General features: G+C 38.2%; 1 protein-coding gene across 1 annotated transcript in view; it reads left to right on the top strand.

Annotated features, from left to right (window-relative positions):
• Positions 1 to 13,810, top strand: part of SMIM14 (small integral membrane protein 14) — a 68,284-nt gene that overhangs the window by 40,689 nt on the left and 13,785 nt on the right. The gene's annotated exons all lie outside the window — the stretch shown is intronic.

A 13,810-nucleotide genomic window follows, 5' to 3' on the forward strand; every position in this document is an offset into this window, starting at 1 on the left:
ATTTATAAGCAGCTCATGCAGCTTAATAACAAAAAAACAAACAACCCAATCCAAAAATGGGCAGAAGACCTAAATAGACATTTCTCCAAAGAAGATATACAGACTGCCAACAAACACATGAAAGAATGCTCAACATCACTAATCATTAGAGAAATGCAAATCAAAACTACAATGAGATATCATCTCACACCAGTCAGAATGGCCATCATCAAAAAATTTAGAAACAATAAATGCTGGAGAGGGTGTGGAGAAAAGGGAACCCTCTTACACTGTTGGTGGGAATGTAAATTGATACAGCCACTGTGGAGAACAGTATGGAGGTTCCTTAAAAAACTACACATAGAACTACCATATGACCCAGCAATCCCCACTACTGGGCATATACCCTGAGAAAACCATAATTCAAAAAGAGTCATGTACCAAAATGTTCATTGCAGCTCTATTTACAGTAGCCCAGAGATGGAAACAACCTGAGTGTCCATCATCAGATGAATGGATAAATAAGATGTGGCACATATATACAATGGAATATTACTCAGCCATAAAAAGAAACGAAATTGAGCTATTTGTAATGAGGTGGATGGACCTAGAGTCTGTCATACAGTGTGAAGTAAGTCAGAAAGAGACAAATACCGTATGCTAATACATATATATGGAATTTAAGAAAAAAAAATGTCATGAAGAACCTAGGGGTGAAACAGGAATAAAGACACAGACTTACTAGAGAATGGACTTGAGGACATGGGGAGGGGGAAGGGTAAACTGTGACAAAGCGAGAGAGAGGCATGGATATATATACACTACCAAAGGTAAGGTAGGTAGCTAGTGGGGGGCAGCCGCATAGCACAGGGAGATCAGCTCGGTGCTTTGTGACCGCCTGGAGGGGTGGGAGGGAGGGAGGCGCAAGCGGAAAGAGATATGGGAATATATGTATATATATAACTGATTCATTTTGTTGTGAAGCTGAAACTAACATACCATTGTAAAGCAATTATACTCCAATAAAGATGTTAAAATGAAAAAAAAAAACTACTGAAAATGAATTAAAAATGAGGCATAAAATGCAAAAAAAATTCGGATATCTTTATCATGGTACATACAGTTCTGTGTTTCATTACTTGTTAACATGGGAATATGCCTATGGATAAATATGGGTTTTATTGATGTAGTAGTAGAATGCTACTAGATATGTAGAAAGATGCCAACACAAAATCATAGTCTAATTATAAATCATTCTTTTAAGTTGTAGGTTTTTTGGTGTGTGTCTCCTCTGAGGTTAGTTTTGTTTTTAAGGAAGTATTTCCTTATAACTGATATATCTAGTTGTTTGGGTTTTTTAAAAATCACTTATATTTCCTTACAACGATAAAGATGGCCTGGCAAGAGACTTTTTCAGTTCCCCATTTGCAGAATTATTCTGTTTTTATCCTCTTCTGCTCTCTTGCCACCTACTTCTCCTGTTCTCCTTGACTGGCTGTCTCTTGGTATACAGTTTATTCTGTTAATGATAGGAGTTCCAGAAAGAGAACAGATGGATTTAGAAATGTGAATTTAGGTTATGCTTTGTGTTTTTCCTCCTTTCTGTTGTAAACTAAGGTTTGGAATGCAGATAATCCCCCTTTTGTTTGTTTGTTGAGCTCTGTATTTCAGCTCTAATCTAAACCATGTAACTGAAACTTCTGCATCTCTAATTTACTTACATTTGTTTCCGTATTAAAGTACTGTAAGCATGTGATCTGGGAGATCATTGGTCAGATTCCCCTTACAAGCCTGAAGGCCTTGTAAATTGTGACTAATGTCCACTGTACTTAAATAAGTCACGTTAAGTAAGACCTATTATTGGCCTTTTCCTGGAAGATGTATGCCTGAAAAGTTTCTTGAGAAACTTCTCTACCCAGCAAATATATCTACTGTTAGTATCTTTTCCTATTAATTTATATTTTTGTAAAATGTTTATTAATATGAATAATATACTAATGTTTTTTCACAAAATCAATACATTAAAAGTAAGCCCAAACTTCTCACTCACTTCTCTATATCTGGCATGTTCCTACTTCCCTAGATGGATTTGGTATGCACCTTCCTGGATCTTTCTCACAAATAAACATTTAGATACTATGGTATATATATTTTATCCCCAACTTAATATTATTTAGCAAGTCCAAGGAACAAAGGAGAGGGACATTATTTTATAGAGAAAAAGGAGTAAGTTGGGAGGTGTTGTTTTGAACAAAAACCCATTGGAGAAAAGTGAGAGCTCAGGGTGATGATGGCTTCTCATTGGCTGAGTTGCTGGGGTAGTCAGTTTCTTGTAGGAGATGCAGTGTACATCTTTTCCTGTTGGGGCCTGTGATTGATGATCTTCTGTTGAGGTCTGTAATTGACAATTCTTCTTGTAATTGACATCAGGTTGTACTGTGTGAGAGGACCCCCTTCTGGCCTCCTTCACAGAAGTGAGGTTATGTTTTATTTAAAAGATAAAATAGCGGGCTTCCCTGGTGGCGCAGTGGTTGAGAGTCTGCCTGCCGATGCAGGGGACGCGGGTTCGTGCCCGGGTCCGGGAAGATCCCACATGCCACGGAGCGGCTAGGCCCGTGAGCCACGGCCGCTGAGCCTGCGCGTCTGGAGCCTGTGCTCCTCAATGAGAGAAGGCCACAACAGTGAGAGGTCCGCGTACTGCAAAACAAAAAAGATAAAATAGCTAGTGCATGTCCTCATGGCACAAAATTCAAGCAGTACTAAGTGTAGAAATGGAAAAGTGAAAATCTCCCTATGTTCCCCAGCCTCTCATTGCCACTTTACTGATTTTAAGCTATTTACAATTTCTCTTATATTCCCGTTATTATGGCTGTATAACAATTACCCTAAAACTCAGTGGCATAAGAAAAACCTTTTAATTAAGTTAACAAACTGTGTGTCTAGAGTTCATACAGAGCACAGTGGAGATGGCTTGTCTGCTGCATAATGTCTGGGTTCTTAACTGGACGACTGAGAAGCTGGGAGCGAGAAAAGCATCTGGAGGCTTGCTCACTCACTCTCTGGCAGTTGATGCTGGCTGGTGGCTGAAACCCTATCTAGTACTGTCAGCCAGAACACCTACATACGGCCTTTTCATGTGGCTGCTTGGCTTCCTCACAGCACAGTGGCTTGGTTCCAAGGGCAAGAAGCATCCATCCCGAGAGGATGGGGGAGGGAAAGAACCATGCAGCCTGGATACTTTTTATAACCTAGCCTAAGAAGTCACATACAACACTTCTATTATACTTCTGGTTGTAGCAGTCCTGAGCCTGCTCAGCTTTAAGAGGAGGGGGAATAAACTTCACCTCTTTTTTAAATTGAGGTATAACTGACAAATAACATTAGTTTCAGGTGTGCGACTTGTATATTTTGGGAAATGATTGTCACGGGTAAGTCTAGTTAACACTTGTTTCCATACACGTTTATAGTTTTTTTCTTGTGATGAGAACTCTTACGATCTACTCTCTTAGCAACTTTCAAATATGCAATATGTTATTACTAGCTATAGTCACTATGCTGTGCATTACATCCCCATAACTTAAATTATTTTGTAACTGGAAGTTTGTACGTTTTGACCCCCTTCACCTATTTCACTCACCTCCCAACCCCCCCCCCCCACCTCTGGCAACCGCCAATCTGTTCTCTATATCTTTGAGCTTGATCTTTTGTTGTTGTTTTAAATTCCTCATATAAGTGAGATCATATGGTATTTGTCTTTCTCTGACTTATTTTACTTAGCATAATTCCTTCAAGGTCCATCCATGTTGTCGCAAAAGGCAAGATTTTGTTCCTTTTTAAGGCTGAATAATAATTGCATTATATTGATATATATATATATGATGGATATATGTGAGGTGATACCTCATTGTGGTTTTGATTTGCATTTCCCTGAGGATTAGTGATACTGAGCATCTCTTCATGTACCTGTTGGCCATCTTTATGTCTTTTTTGGGAAAATGTCTATTGAGATCCTCTGCCTATTTTTTAATCAGATTGTTTATTTGGCTATTGAATTATATGAGTTCTTTATATATTTTGGATATTTAACCCCTTATCTGATATATGATGTGCAAATATCTCCTCCCATTCAATAAGTTGCCTTTTCTTTTTTTTTTTTTTTGTGGTACGCGGGCCTCTCGCTGTTGTGGCCTCTCCCGCTGCTGGAGCACAGGCTCCGGACGTGCACGCTCAGCGGCCATGGCTCATGGGCCCAGCCACACCGCGGCATGTGGGATCTTCCCGGACCGGGGCACGGACCCATGTCCCCTGCATCAGCAGGCGGACTCTCAACCACTTACACCACCAGGGAAGCCCACCTTTTCATTTTGATGATGGTTTCCTTTGCTATGCAACAGCTTTTTAGTTTGATGTAGTCTCACTTATTTGTTTTAGCGTTTGTTTCCTTTGCTTTGGGAGTCAGATTCAAAAACTTATCACCAAGACTGATGTCAGGGAGCTTACCACCTATGTTTTCTTCTGGGATTTTTATGGTTTCAGGTGTTACATTCAGGTCTTTAATATATTTTGAGTTAATTTTAAACCATTTTTGAATTAGGAGACCCCACCTCTTGATGGGGAGTGGTAAGATTCTGGAAGAGCGTGTGTGGTTAGAAATACTGCTATGACTGTTTTTAGAAAATACAGTCTGCTATATATCTCTTTCTAGAAATTTGTTTTCACATAGAAGGGATCATAGTATATTTACGTTTCTGCAACTTGTTTTTTTTCACTTCATTTATTTTTTCATATTAGCAAATTTCTTAGTTCGGGTTTCTATAACAGAATACTGTAGACTGGGTGGCTTATAAACAACAGAAATTTATTTCTCACAGTTTTGGAGGCAGGACGTCCAAGATCAGGGTGCTAGCATGGTTGGGTTCTGGTGAGAGCCCGTCATCCAGGTTGCAGATCTTGTATCCTTATATGGTGAAGAGAGGACAAGAAAGCATTCTGGGGTCTCTTTTATGAGAACACTAATCCCACTCATGTGGGCTCCACCCTCGTAACCTAATCACCTCTGAAAGGCCCCACCTCCTAATACCATCACATTGGGGATTAGGATTTCAAAATATGAATTTTGAGGAGACTCAAACATTGAGTCCATAACAGCAAATCAGAGTCACCCTCATTTTCAAGTATCATGGTATTGGAATTTTGTCTTTCCTTTTAATGATACTTGTAATATGTGAATATCTAAATTACGGACACTTGAAATAATGTAGAAATACAGAGCAAAATGTCAGAGTCCCCCTTCCTCTTGCCCCCCACTCACGTATCCCATTTCATGACATTTATTGCTCTCTTAGCCAGAGGTTGCATTGAGTTTGTGGACAGTCATGTATCTATATGTATATCTTTATATATAATCAAAATAGACTGTACCATAAAGGTATAGCATATAAGTTATGTTGTTGTCTTGTCAGTGGCCATAAATTACGTGATGACTTTTGGTTCAATAAATTAATTAAACTCAAATTTAGAAGGTATTTTTGTAGGATTTGGGAAAGTATATGCATATCATTTGGGCAACCTATTAGTGTTAGACATTCAAAAATTATTTTCAAAATACTCAGACTTGGGCTTCCCTGGTGGCGCAGTGGTTGAGAGTCCGCCTGCCGATGCAGGGAACACAGGTTCGTGCCCCAGTCCGGGAACATCCCACATGCCACGGAGCGGCTGGGCCCGTGAGCCATGGCCACTGAGCCTGCGCATCTGGAGCCCGTGCTCTGCAACGGGAGAGGCCACAACAGTGAGAGGCCCGCGTAACGCAAAAAAAAAAAAAAATACTCAGACTTGCCTTTAACCTGATTATTTGAAGTCTTCAGGCTTAAATGTACATGGATTATTGTGGTCCTTCCAAGTTATTGAATATTTTTGTTAATATTGTAGGAAAATATGTAGAGATACTACTTAGTCATTAAGAACTAAATGTGATCAAACAACCCAATCGAAAACTGGGCAGAAGACCTAAATAGACATTTCTCCAAAGAAGACACACAGGTGGCCAAAAGGCACATGAAAAGATGCTCAACACTGCTAATTATTAGAGAAATGCAAATCAAAACTACAATGAGGTACCACCTCACACCGGTCAGAATGGCTATCATTAAAAAGCCTTCAGGGAATTCCCTGGTGGTTCAGTGTTTGAGACTCCAAGGTTTCACTGAGGGGCTGGGTTCGATCCCAGGTTGGGGAACTAAGATCCCACAAACCACGTGGCATGGCCAAATAAATAAATAAATAAGAAGAAAAAATAAAAAGCCTTCAAATAACAAATGCTGGAGGAGGGGGTGGAGAAAAGGGAACCCTCCTACACTGTTGTGGGAATGTAAATTGGTGCAGCCGCTATGGAAAACACACAGTATGGAGGTTCCTCAAAAAACTGAAAATAGAGTTGCCATATGATCCTACAATCCCACTCCTGGGCATATATCCAGACAAAACTATAACTGGAAAAGATACATGCACCCCAATGTTCATTGCAGCACTGTTTACAATAGCCAAGACATGGAAACAGCCTAAATGTCCATTGACAGATGAATGATGAAGAAGATGTGGTACACATATACAATGGAATACTATCCAACCATAAAAAGAATGAAATACTGCCATTTGCAGCAACATGGATGGATCTAGAGATTATCATACGAAGTGAAGTAAGTCAGAAAGAGAAAGATACCATATGATACCACTTATATGTGGAATCTAAAATATGGCACAAATGAACTTACCTATGAAATAGAAACAGGCTCACAGGCATAGAGAACAGCCCTGTGGTTGCCAAGGGGGAAGAATGGATAGGGGAAGAAAGGATTGGGAGTTTGGGATTAGCAGATGCAAACTATTGTGTATTGAATGGATAAACAACAAGATCCTACTGTATAGCACAGGGAACTATATTCAATATCCTGTGATAAACCATAATGGAAAAGAATGTGAAAAAGAATGTATATATATATGTATAACTGAATCACTTTGCTGTACAGTAGAAATTAACACAACATTGTAAATCAGCTATACTTTAGTAACATAAATTTTAAAAAAAGGAACTAAATGTGATCAGATATAGTTAGGTTTTAGCTGTCTCCCAGTTGAAACACTGGGCTTCCTCAGTGGTGTGATTATGCAGGAATAATTGAATTGAATGTACTTTGTATTTTGTCATTTCTTTAAAATTCCCCTCCTGTAATTTGGCAATGTATATCAAAACTTAAAGTGTACATACCTTCACTATAGCAACTCTACTCCATATTCTAAAGAGATTAATCAAGTGTGTAAGAATGTATTTATATGAACATTCACCAAAACATTGTTTTTCATATACAAATTTGGAAATGATGCAATTAAATGGAATGCTGTGCAGTATTAAAAATTAGGGGGAGCTGGGTTTTGGCAGTCTAAGGTTATTTCAAGCTAACCTGTTACTGTGAGCTGTGTGAGGTCTGGTCAGAGGACATTGACCAACTGTCTAACCCCTGATTTGAAAGTACTTTTTTGTTGTTGGTTTTGGAATTTCACTTTTTGAAAAAATAGTAGTGATAAATACGAATAGGCTTATTTGTACAAACAGGCAGCCCTTTCCTGCATATTGCTATAATCCGAAAGCATTCTGTGGGCCATGACCTGAGTTTTTATATACATTTTATATTTAATTTTATGTAAGATTTAATTATGTCATTTAATCCTCACAATGACATTAAGGTTGATAACAGATTGTATTTATCTCTTCTGTAGTTTGAAACTCTGCCTAAGAAAGTAACAGACACAGAATTTGAAACCAGATACCTCTGACTTTAAAGCTTCTCTTTAGAACCACTGTTCTGTACCACACTGTTTACCAGTCCACAGGCAGACCCGGTGCATGGGAAAGAAGAGCACCTCCAATATACATGAGGTTCTTGAGCAGACATAGAAAAACAGCAGATAAGTTCTTGTTTAGGTACTGTCTTAGTTTGCTTAGGCTGCTCTGGAAAAATACCACAGACTGGGCAGCTTAGACAACAAATAATTATTTCTCACAGTTCTGGAGGCACTGGGAAGTCCAAGATCAAGATGTTGCCAGATATGCCAGGGTGATTTGGCTCTTTTCTTGGTTTTCAGACAGCCACCTTGCTGTACCCTCACATGGCACAGAGAGAATGACGGCTCCGGTCTCACCCTCTTCCTATATGGGCACTAATTCCATCATGGTGGCTCCACTCTGATGACCTCATCTAAACCTAATCACCTCCCAAAGGCCCCCACCCCCAAATTCCATCACTTTGGGAATTAGGGCTTCAACATATGAATTTGGAGTGGTGGGGGAAACACGAACATCCATAGCAGGTACCTTTGATAACTCCAAAGAGAGACTTTCTGTTTTTTGTAATTTTCTTCAAAGAATTTCTCCAAGGTAAGCTTCCTCATAGAAGTTCCATTTATCTGCTTTTTGTCATTAGAGTCTTATTTTGATCTATATTTTTTCCATCAGCCTCTGACAGCCAAGGTTCTATATGAGGCTTCCTGGATATCCTAAGAGGCTATTTTAGGTTCTGCATTTTCCCTAACAGGAAATCTCTGCCAAGACTCTTGTATTCTTTAAATCTCTGTTTTCTGCCTTTTTCCCCAAGGAAGAAAAACATTTCTTCTAATCATACTATGTTGTCTCTTCGATTTTGAACCTAACTCATCTAAGGAACTTTACATGGCCATCCTGGTTAGGTGGGGAAGATCCCAGATCTTCCCTGGGATCCTGGGATCAGTGTTAGCATGAAGGTTTACCTAGGCAGCAACCATTGGCTGTAGATAGTCCACATGTGGTTCCCGCCACTCCACTGTAATACAGAAAATACTTGAAGTTTATGGCTCCATCTTGTAGATACTGCCATGCCTGTTTCCTTCATTTATTATCCTTGGTTTTCTTTTTTTTTTAATTGAACTATAGTTGATTTACAGTGTAGTGTTAATTTCTGCTATATAGCAGAGTGATTCAGTTCTCTCTCTCTCTCTCTCTCTCTCTCTCTCTCTATATATATATATATATATATATATATATATATACACACACACACATTCTTTTTCATATTCTTTTCCATTATGGTTGACTACAGGATTTTGAATATAGTTTTGAAAATAGGACCTTGTTTATTGGTTTTCTTTTAGTTATGTTTGCTTTCATAAATGGTTTCCTTTTGGAGTAGCCAAAATCAGCATCAATAGTCCCACTGTATTCTTCAAATAAGTCAAGAGAAAACTGAGATGCACTGTAAGTTAGGTCTCTCTGTTTAAAGAGTTCCATCAAAAGACTCTCTCGTTTTACTAAATGTGTTTTTTTAATTCTTTAAAGACTATAATTTACCCATCGTGTTTGAATCTGACATACTGAATATATATTCCAACACGCTGGTTTGGGTAAAACACTTAAGTCCTGGACTAGAAATGTGGTCATGATACTTTGGCACCTTATTATTCAGAGCCTGCAGCATCATCTGCTTGTGAACATGTAGAGTGTAGCCAGGAACCCATAGGAGATCAGCCAGAAGAGCAGGATCCAGCTCCAGCTCTTGGTGGAATGTCCCAAAGATTCACTGCAGCTTGGGCTAGAGATGGAGTGCTTCAGTCAGCCAGGCTCCCAGTGAATAATTTCTTCTCATTCTTGGTTGTGTGTGTGTGCGTGCATATGCGTGTGTGTGTATGCATGTGTGAAGGCACTTTTTAACAATTTTCTTAAAGCTGAAAGGGCTTCTGCCTGCATGGCATGAGTTATAATTTGACCTGCTCAAAGTCGTAATTTGACCTCCCACTCTGTGGTTCCCCTTACCTAGAAAAAAATCATTTATGAACCAACACAGCTACCACATAAAGCTGACATCATTTCTATATTTACCAATTGTGAGTGGATTAGTTTTCTAGAAACTTGTATAGCAGGACAAATTGTACATTACCGTTTTTTATCATAGTCCCAAAGGGAAGCCTACTCCTTCTGGTGACACCTAAAGGGAAAGAGATCTCTTTTAGTGCTGAAAGAAAACATTGGCTGTGTTAATCTTAGAGGTTATTAGGTAATTACATCTATGGTCATTTTTACTTTACTCTGAATTTGCTTCAGTTCAGTTTTATATCAGTTGACTGTCAACTCACTGGAGTATTCTGTAACCATTCAAAATTGTGGAAAAAAAATTGTGGTTGGTTACACAGTGTTTCATGCTAATGATATGTTAACTAAAATTATGATACAAAATTTTGTATGTTGTAAAGTAGAATGGAATTGAGATTAAAAATTTAGACTCTGGAGTTAGTATTGGATATGTTAGCCAACCTCTCCCAAACACGTTTCTTCATCCATAAAGTAGGAGTTATAGCACCTGCCTCCTGCCATTGAATGCGAGGATTAAATAAATTAAAGTTCTTAGTATAGTCCCTACCACATAAAAGTTCTCGGTAAATATTTGTTATTATAATGATTGTAATTATATGAAAGTATGCATATTTTAATGCTAGAAAACATAATAATGATAATTGTACTAAGTGAATTAATCCACATTAATTTCTAAGTATTCTGTAATTTTATTTTTATTATAATGTAATATAAATAATAAATTATTTAAATTATAATTTAAAGTAATATAATTTATAAATTTATCATTAAAATATAGTTGTATTTAGATGTATTTCTAATGTGATAATAAGAAGGTACCCCTATTCCACATTGATAAAACATATAGGTATCTGTTATATGTCTTAGAATTGGAGGCAGTCAGACTAATGCCATTAACAGAAAACTGTGCTGATTTGTGCATATCTAGAGAGCATTTGGTTCCGAGGTTGACTAAATACAGCAGCTAAGTAATACTGCTTACACGCCCCAGCCACAGTGCCCTTGTGGTTCCTCGACACCAGGTCGCGGGCACCTTTTCATCTAGGGGCCTTTCCTAGTTGTTTATTCTGTCTGGAATTCTTGAATGCTCATCTCCTTGATCTTTTACTGCTATTATTGTGTAGTTAGTCCCTTAAGTGTTACTGCCTCTGTCTGCCTAATTTAAAGTGGCTACTGGAATGCCACTGTATGCCATCCTACTTTCATTCGCTGTGTGGCTCTCTGACATTTTTATAATATACTTGTTAATTGTCTGATTTCCCCCCCAAGACTGTATGATCCATAACACTAGGAACTTTATCCTTTTCAGAAACTTTGTCCTTTTCACACCATATCCTCAGTACCTGGAACTGTACTTGGCATGTAGTAGGCATTCAGTAAACATTTTGAATGAATAAGTAAATAAACGATTGTTGTATTATTGTTGCATCTTACATTTCTAAATGGACACTTTTATATAGCTACACAAAAATACTTGTTTTTTCTCATATTTCATGGGTATTTCCTAGATGTCTTTAGCTGGTTGTCATTATCAGTAGTGTTGAGTAATTTAAGGGCCAGATAGTAAATATTTTAGGCTTGGAGTCTCTATGGCAACTACTAAACTCAGCTGTTGTAGTGAAAGCAGACATAGACTATATGTAAATAAATGGGTGTGGCTATGTTTCAGTAAAACTATTTATAAAAATAGGCCTCCAGCCTACAGGTTTTAGTTTGGTGACCCTGGCTATAGACTACAAACCCACTGCAAGGGTGTGGGGTGAAACCCAGACCTGCCAGCGTCAAAGGGAGGTCAAAAACGAACACAGTGAACATCTTATCTGGTAGACCCACATTGAGAAAGGAGGATAAGACTGATGGAAGCATGAAGAAGAAGCCTAGAGCTGGTGGTGTGGCCCTCCATGGAAGTAGATTTGTGAGGAAGTGGATATGTAAAGACTTGGGGGCTTTTCACATGGAAATCATGTTATTTGTAGATATCATTGAGCTACAGACAGCCAGCAAGTTAGACCTGAAGACAAGGGCATCAGTTCAAGTAGAGCTATAGCCAAAAGCCAGGGCTGGCACTTGAGTTACATAATGTACAATGAACTGATAATTCATTGGTCATTTCGATCACAGCTGTAGATTTTGGGATATGCTGTGTGATTGCTAAATACTAAACCCAAGAAAGTTATTTTTACTCCTTATTTGATATCTTAAGTAATTAGATAGTACTTGTTCAATCCAAAGACCTAATAAATCTTTTTGTTTTACATTTGCTACAATGCTACTTAGAGGTGGAAGAGTAATGGGAAAAGATATATATGCTTATAAAAATGTAAGGACATCTCTGGAGAGATTCACAAAAAAACCTGAGTGCTGTGGAGGCTGAAGGACAGAAGAGAGCAAGAGATTTACCTTGCATAGAGTATCCTTTTGTACTTTTGAATTTTGTACTGTGTATACGTATTACTTATTAGGAAAAAATTAATAAAACATAAAGTAGGAGGTTCATTAGGTCTGATTTGTGACCCAAGGGTCTAGTAATCTTTTTTTCAATTTCTTTAGAATGTGTAATTTTTTACAATATTATTAGCTATAGTCACCATGCTGTGCATTACATTCTTATAACTTATTCATTTTTTAACTGGAAATTTGTATCTTTTGACCCCTCTTCACCCATTTTGCCCACCCTTCTCCCCCTGCCTCAGGCTACCACCAGTCTCTTCTCTATATCCATGAGATCTTTGTTTTTAGATTCCACGTATATGTGGATCATACAGTATTTATCTTTTTCTGTCTGACTTATTTCACTTAGCATAATGCCCTTGGGGTTCATCCATGTTGTCGCAAATGGCAAGATTTCATTCTTTTTTATGGCTGAATAATACTTCTGTGTGTGTGTGCACGTGTGCGCGCGCGCGCGCGCGCGTGTGTGTGTGTGTGTGTGTGTGTGTGTGTTTATCCATTCATCCATCAGTGGACACTTAGGTTCTTTCCATGCTTGGCTATTGTAAATAATGCTACAGAAAACATGGGGCTGCATTTATCTTTTCGAATTAGTGTTTTTGTTTTCTTCGGGTAAATACCCAGAAGTGGAATTGCTGGATCATATGGTAACGCTACTTTTAATCTTTTGAGGAACCTCCATACTGTTTTCCATAGTGGTTGCGACCAATTTATATTCCCACCAACAGTGCACAAAGGTTCCCTTTTCCCACGTCCTTACCAACACTTGTTATTTATTGTCTTTTTGATAATAGCCGTAGAATGCATAAATTTTTAAAGAGGTTTTGGATTGATTCTTTTCATATTTAGGAAGGTCAGGGAACTAGATCCCACGTGCCGCAACTAAGAGTTTGCATGCCACAACTAAAGACCCCGCATGCCACAACTAAGACCTGGTGCAGCCAAATAAATATTTAAAGAACAAAACCCAAAAAACAAATAGAACACTTTTAGTGGTATACACCAAAGCAAGCCTGATCATCTTAGAGAACAACTTACAAGATGATTTGTTCTGTTAATTCCAATAATTGTTTTAGATGAGGTCATAATTTGTTTGGCACAGTAATATAATAGCTAACGTTTCTTCTTTCTTGGGTTGTTACATTTCATATGCACTGTGTATTTTAATTCTCACTTGTACTCAGATATAGGTAATGTCATCCCCATTTTACCAGATGAGGAAACTAAAGCTTAGAGGTGTTAAAGAATTCACCCAAGGTCTTGAAACTCTAGAAAGTTGCAGAGCCTGACTTTAAGTCCAGATCTGCCTTTTTGCAGAGCCCATGCTTAACCAGTTAAGCACGACTGCTCTGTAGTTGCTTCCCCAAACAATTGCAGGTTATGCGTTAACTGCTTTAATGGAGAGGGGGTGTCATTATAAATGAGGCTGAATTGAAAAGTTGCATGTTCATTCAGTTTACTGTGTATCATCTCTTTTCAGAATTA

Source organism: Phocoena phocoena, chromosome 5 (assembly GCF_963924675.1).
Source record: "Phocoena phocoena chromosome 5, mPhoPho1.1, whole genome shotgun sequence".
Lineage (NCBI taxonomy): Eukaryota > Metazoa > Chordata > Mammalia > Artiodactyla > Phocoenidae > Phocoena > Phocoena phocoena.